The sequence below is a fragment of the Labeo rohita genome, unplaced genomic scaffold, assembly GCF_022985175.1.
Source record: "Labeo rohita strain BAU-BD-2019 unplaced genomic scaffold, IGBB_LRoh.1.0 scaffold_30, whole genome shotgun sequence".
Taxonomy (NCBI): Eukaryota; Metazoa; Chordata; class Actinopteri; order Cypriniformes; family Cyprinidae; genus Labeo; species Labeo rohita.
Genome location: NW_026129217.1, coordinates 2,142,397 through 2,149,857, shown reverse-complemented (window position 1 = coordinate 2,149,857; position 7,461 = coordinate 2,142,397). Strand labels below are relative to the sequence as shown.

Here is a 7,461-nt window from a genome sequence, read left to right as displayed (position 1 = left end):
TCCTGGTGAAAGTGGTAGTCCGATTGTGCTCCAAACAAAAGTGGGCTGATCGGTCAGTCGCTGCTTTCTGGGGGAAGAACGAGAGAGAGAGGTTAGACCAGCGTTGCATTCGGCTCGAGACCAGAGTCTGAGAGTCTGCTTCAGCATGTGCTGCTTAAGTACGCTGTGGCTGACGAAGTGCAGCTGTGACCGATCAGCCGACGGTGAGTGCGTGCAGGTGCACGTGGTTGGTTGCCAGGGCGACGCTGATTCCTCTGTGGAAGCTCGTCACAATATATATATATATATATATATATATATCATTATTATTATTATTATTATGACCAAAATAACTTATACACACATATTTCCACAGCTTTCTTGCAACAGGGGACTCATACCGCACCATTTCCTTTAGCTACCGTGTTGGGCACAGCACTGTAGCTGGTATTGTTGCCGATGTGGCAAAGGCCATTTGGGATTCCCTGGTGGAGGACTATATGCCTGTTCCTACCACAGAAGACTGGCGGGACATTGCTGCAGAGTTCTACCATCGCTGGAATTTCCCAAACTGTCTTGGGTCTATTGATGGGAAGCATGTAGTGATCCAGGCTCCCAACAACTCTGGATCACTATTCTACAACTACAAGGGGACATTCTATTTTGTCCTCTTGGCAGTTGTAGATGCCAAATACTGCTTCCGCGTCATAGATGTTGGCAGTTATGGAAAGACCAGTGATGGTGGGACTCTGGCTAATAGACTGTTTGGAAATGGTCTTCGCAATGGAACTCTCTGCCTTCCGGAGGACACACTGCTGCCAGGAGCAGATCACCTGGGGCCCCAGCCTCACGTCTTCATCGCAGATGAAGCCTTCCCTCTCCGCAGAGACCTGATGCGACCCTTCCCAGGTACCACCCTTCCTAGTAGACATAGGGTGTTCAACTACAGGCTTTCACGGGCAAGGCTGACAGTTGAGAACGCGTTTGGTATACTCGCAGCACAATGGCGCATATATCGGCGTGTAATTGGTGTAAGCCCTGCCAATGCGGAAGCCTGTGTGAAGGCCACCTGTGTGCTACACAACTTCCTGCGGAGGACAACAGGAACTGTGCGGTACCCACTAACCCCGGCTGCTGATGGAGAAGCCTCTGCACTGCAGAACGTCAGCAGAGTAGGGAGCAACAATGCAGCACGGGAGGCAATGCGTGTGAGGGAAACCCTTGCTGATTACTTCTGCGCTGAGGGTGCAGTGCCCTGGCAGCCACAGGTGTGACAAACATGAAAGGTTCTTCTCAGAACCAAACCAAAGGCTCTTATAAGAGCCACCCACATTATAATAAAAGAGCAATGTTTCCATGTGTTTCCATAATTTCTTGAAAAAAAATATACCCTGTCTATTCTATTAGATATACCTCACTTTCCCCAAATACATAACTGTCTATTACTGTCTGGTTTAGTTCAGGTACAAAATCAGACATATGGTAATCACACAACAAAAGGCTATGAACTGTAATATATACATAATAGAAGGCTTTTGCAACATTACACGTTACTGTTCAAAAGTTTGATGTCAGTAAGATATTTAAAAATAAATTAATACAAGGATGCATTAAATTGACAGTAAAGACTATTCTTGAATGTTACAAATGCTTTCTAACTGTTTTCAACATTACTAATAATCAGAAATGTTTCTTGAGCAACAAATTAAAACTTTAGAATGATTTCTGAAGGATCATGTGGCACTAAAGACCCCTTAACTATAATCTGAAAAAGAAACATTAAAAAGGCTGAAACAAATTTATTTAAAAAAATGCCTTAAAGTTAACATGCTAATTCATTTTTTTTTTTCTCAGAACTGCATGAGGCTGCATGAGGGTAAACAGTAATAGTAAATATAGAAACTATAGGACCTTGTCAGCTGTACCTCGCTCTAATAAACAAAAAACACAAACAATATGAACACTAAACACATATTTTAACTCTAGCTGCAGGGTACAGAACCACATAGGTGTCTCTCATGGCTGTGTCATCTGTACCAAACTCTGCTCCTGGTCCTGGCTGCACTGTGCCTCAAAGATGATTCGGTGTATTTCAAATTTAACCCTTTCCCTTCTTCTCAAATTAAGATTTTTTATTTGTGGCAACAGGCTCCGGAGGAAAAGTTCATCTGGATCTTCAGATGTTGATGGGAGATGAGATGGGGGATGAGATGTGGGGTGAGATGGAGGTGCCTCTGCCCTATTTAGAGCAGAAAGAAGACGTTTCTCAAAAAAAGTTAATGTCCCACCCCCCCGGTGCCTTTTTGAGATGCCTTGGGGAGACTTTTCACCCTCTTGTCCTAATTGCTTTCCCTGTCCGCCTGGATCTAGCTGGCTGCTGGTTTCACTCGGCTGGCTGTTTGCGGGATCTGGCTGACTGGTGACTGTGGCTGGCTGGCTGGCTGCTTCTTCCTGATTTGCTGGCTGTCTGACTGGTGCTGCCTGGCTTTGGAGTTCAATTGCCACAGTGGGCTCCCCAACCCCTTGGGACATGTTTCCACTCATGCTTCGGTACTCCATAAAGGGGTTAAGGAAACCCATGATGGTACTGTACCTCCAAGGTTTTATTGGATCCGCAGCTGAGCCACTTTTTCTTTCTTTTATTTTGTTTAACTCTCTTCTATATATATCACGAAGGTTTTTCCATTTTTTTTTGCATTCTTCAACTAAAAAAAAGGGAAAAATAGTATTTATTCACACACACACACAAGATACATATTTCTGTTATTACCATTTATGACAATTTATGATCAAATGTAAAGAGAATACATAGTATGTATTGTTTATATACATTTATATATATAAATATGCAATGTATATTTATATATATATATATATATATATGTATATGTGTGTGTACATGCACTCTAATATGTATACTGTACATGCAGCAGCCTATATTGCACTGAACACATGAATACATATAGCCTATTGTATTAATATAAAGTTTGTTTACGTACACAGTGCATTACTACAGTATTAATATAATTACATTAATTTATGTAGTATACATAACAATTTAATACATTTTATACATTGTGTATGTAAGTATGGCGTGTAAACCGTAGTGTTTCTATACAATTACATTTACATTACATTACATTACATTTACATTTAATCATTTAGCAGACGTTTTTATCCAAAGCAACTTTAGAAACAAGACAAGCAGGTTACAATTCATTTTAATGCAGTTAATATTATTTTTAATATGGTACGTTTATTTGCTATCTAATCATTTATGATTTTGTCTGTTGTCATACATTTAACACATTTTGGTTTTGATTTTTTAAGAGGTAATATCTAATTTTACATCCTATTAGTTAATTAAAAACCTACTTGGAATCCCCACGATATCGGACACCCCTTTCCATGCCTCATTTTTTAAAATTATGTCCCTGTATGTGGGCAGAGACATGTCATATAAAACAGGACAATTGCTAACGGCAAGAATTAACTTCTCCTATTGGCTCTCGCTCCCGAAAGTCGCTCTTCATTTGCATAAAGTTGAGAGATTCTGAACTTTGTCGCGTCGCTGGACACGCCCACATCCGGTCGCCAACGGTCGCTTACGGCCGCTGTCGCTCTTGTCGCCGGAAATCGCCAGCTCTCCATTGAAATGAATGGGATCGCGTCGCTTTGTCGCTGCGTGTTGCGTGTAGTGTGAACGGGGCTTTACACGACTGACAGCCTCAGCAAACGTTTTAAAAGGTAAACTTTTCATTAAATGTAAGTATTACGAGATACGCAGTGGTTACGGTACCTGATGTCTACAAGTATAAAAGTATAAATACCTTTTCGACCGGACAAAAGCAAAAACTCAAGGCCATGTCTGAGGAAATCACGGAGACCGTTAACTGTCACTCAGCAGCACAGCGTTGCCATGGATACATGCTCTTACCCTAAGTGACGTCACTCGATCACGAGCTCATTTGATTGGCTTTTACACTTTCATTTTTGCGCTGCATAACAATCTTAAATGCAATAATTAAAAAAAAAAAAGTAATTTTCCTAAATAACTTATCTTGTCAGCTTACCAACAGCTTGATATGTAAATATTAAAAAGTAAGAACTGATTTATTTGTCTTACCTGTGTTATTTTCCACTTTTTTCTATTCTTTCTATTCTTCTATTCTTTCTATTCTTCATGTTTTCCTTGGCTGCATTCATCACTCTTCAGGGATTCAACATTATTTTATTTATGTATGGGGAATACATAGGGCCTAATTGTAGCCTAGGTTCAATCAGAGCCGTATAGAGAGAGAGTTGCGACAACGGAAGTTCAAAACGCTCGATCATCACGTGATTCGTGTAGACTTCAAATAGTTCCAGGAAGTTCATAGCGGGCAATTGGAATACATGGGCTGCGTTCGAAACCGCATACTCAATGAGTATGTACTTAATTTCAATTACTTAACGAGCGCTAAAAGAGTACGTACTTTACAGCCAAATCTCGTTGAGTATGAATGTAATTCAGACGTCATCCGCTATGTTTACGTTATCATGTGATCTACGAGCTCATAACAAGCGCAACAATTTAAAAGATAGGAGCGGCAGGTTTGATCTATCTGTAAATATTTTGATGTTGATAATTTGCTAATTTTGTGGCTAATTTTTTTTATTAAAGAAACAATTTTACATTTTATTGTGATTGTAGTATAACCATTTTTTTTTTAAATTTTATAAGGAAACTTGTAAGATGAAATCGTTCTCTTTAATATGTAGTTAATTTCTTCATTTTTTGTGTAAAATTGGCTTAAGTGGTTTAAATCTCCATTCTTTTCTTTTCTTTTTTTCTTGTTAAATCTTGTCGTTTCATCCATCAGGCTTCTAAAAAAAGCACCGTGGTGAATTGTTTAGATATTTAACCTTGCTATGATGTTGTTGTTTTTTTCTGTGTACATAATCTCATACCATGATGAATGCATGATATTTGTTTTCTATTTTTTGTCATTATAGTTGTCCATTGTTAGGTACAACCATATTTCCAGATCTTATATGTAATTATAAGCAATAATAATAATAATAATAATAATAGTAATAAAAAGAGTGACAAGTGCACTAACACCTCATATAGCATCAGTAACTCAACAACCCTACCTACCAAGTACAGTTAAAATACACCTCCACGTTTGCATTGTCTGCACAAAGGAGACATCAGGCAGCTGCTGGAACATCTCACATTTGATGAGACTGTTGATTTTACATTTGAAAAATGTAAGTATTACTACTTAAAAATTAAGATAACACCATAAAGAACTGCATTGCTAGCCCACCCCAACATTCACACACAATAATAAAGATACATGCTAACTAATAATTAATTATATTAACTTTTTTGACATAGCTATGCATGAATATACACTCGACAAATGCAGCTGATTTGAATCCATCAGTTTTCAGTTAAGCAATGAATTAATGCATTAGTTAACAAAGTATGTATATTTTATTTATTGACAACAATAGAAAACATGAATAAATGAGTAAAAGAAGGAATAAAAGCATCATAATAAATACATAAATATACAAGTCAACAACAGATGAAACAGCTTTATTCAAACTTATTGATCTAACAATCATGTATTTACAGTTGGTGAACCCCACATCCTATTGCCATCTCAATGCAGCTGTGCCAATTCTGCTGCTGCGCTGTGCTTCACAATCTCACTCTTCTCAATGAGGATGTTGTTGAGCCAGAGGATGAGAAAGACCATGAAGACACACCACTGAACCCCACAACCTTGAGGCAAGAGCAGGAGACCTGTGCGGGACAATCTGGCTGTCACTGTGTCTGCTCGACTACCTGTGAAACATATAAACAGAGTAAAAGATTTTACAATTCATGTTGTCAGCATTCCATTTCTTGACAAATTTCATTTCATGTTAACACTCACATGCTAATTTTTGTTGTAGCTCTATTACTTTTATAGTAAGCAGAAGGTTGCTGGTTCACAACTACCTGAGCAAGGCACTTTTCTCAAGGGGATTGGGGGTCCCTGTAATAATCAATGTCTTTTAGTCTTTTTCTAGATGCTCTCGCTGGCTCTGAGCTCACTGAGGATGAAGAGGCCACAGCAACATCTGGATCAGATGAGGCAGTAAAGGGCAGGTGGAGTGATGGAGGATCTCATCCATGGCACCAGACCATTTCCAGGATGCTGCTGTGGATTTCTCCTTTCTCACTGTTCACACCAGTCTGCAGACATTTCAGATCATACAAAGAAGCACGAATATAATACAAAAGCATTCATATCAACTTTTTTCTTTTTTACAATAATTTAAAACTTTTTGATTTCTGTATTAAAGTAACAAAATGTTCTTACTTTATATTTTTGTTTCAGGTCTTCCTTTCTTCCCACAAATGCTGCCGTCACCTGCTCCACCACAAAAGATCTGCAGAAAATTCACAGAAATCAAAAATCAAAAGTGCTATAATAACTCTGTTTGATGTTACAATCAATAAAATAAAGTACAACTTAAGACTTAAAAGATGTTTTATTCTTTTATGTAATGTATACTCACTGAAAGCCTATGATGGCAGGATTCCTTCATCAGTCACTCTTCACCGGATAAACACACGCATGTATCATCTGTCCCTGTAACATCCAGACATGATTCAGTTACCTCTGTGATTCAATAATGCATTCACATTTTGAGGTAGTTGCTAATTTGTTAACTGGCTTTTTATCAAACACAAATGCTCCTCAATTTATCAACAGTAATGGACAAATGAAACAGGTGAACTCATGTTTAGTTATGTACATGTGTTTATTTACACTATTTACATTCAACTAAAGCAGTGTTGACAGCAGTGAATTCTACATAATAAGCACACATACGTACATCACTCACTCAGATGTCTGTTTCATGTTGTGATGTGCTCATCTGCAATTCTCTTACAACACTTTACTGTCAGTTGTTAAATAAACATTTAGTAATCGAAGATGTATATGGCTTATGTAAATCCACTTTGTTGACGTACGTGTGCTTACTGGTGCTCTACTGTTTGCTATACACAATTAAACATGTTTTTTACAGCAAAATTACAATATACTATAACGTTACTGTCTAGTCTTTGCACCTAAATATACAGTTCAGTAAGTCAGCAAATACGATTTTAACACAAGGAACCGTGTTTTGGTTTGCAATACTCACATTTGTAAACACCCTTGTCATGGTTCTCAATTACATTCGATGATGACGTATTGCTCTCCCGTGGCCTTCTTGGATTGAAAAGTATCCATCGATGAACACTCCAAAATCTGGGCTGAAGCAGTAGAACATCCGGGGATTTCTCGCCTACTCTTTTAGGTTTCGAACGTACTTCTTTCTTCACGTACTCTTTTTTCCTACTGTATAGTAGGTAAGTAGGCATATTAGAGCGCAAATTAAGTATACGTACGTCCAAATCTCGTGAGAATGAGTGCACTCGCCTACTAATTCTCG

The 7,461-nt window shown here is 38.4% G+C and overlaps 1 long non-coding RNA gene across 1 annotated transcript; it reads right to left on the bottom strand.

Annotated features, from left to right (window-relative positions):
• Positions 1–5,980: 5,980 nt before the first annotated feature.
• LOC127160224 (uncharacterized) lies at positions 5,981–6,670 on the bottom strand. The gene is made up of 3 exons (XR_007826672.1): positions 6,538–6,670; positions 6,339–6,408; positions 5,981–6,211 (listed from the first exon to the last, which is right to left on the bottom strand). It is a non-coding gene; the product is annotated as an uncharacterized LOC127160224 (long non-coding RNA).
• Between the last annotated feature and the right edge of the window lie 791 nt (positions 6,671–7,461).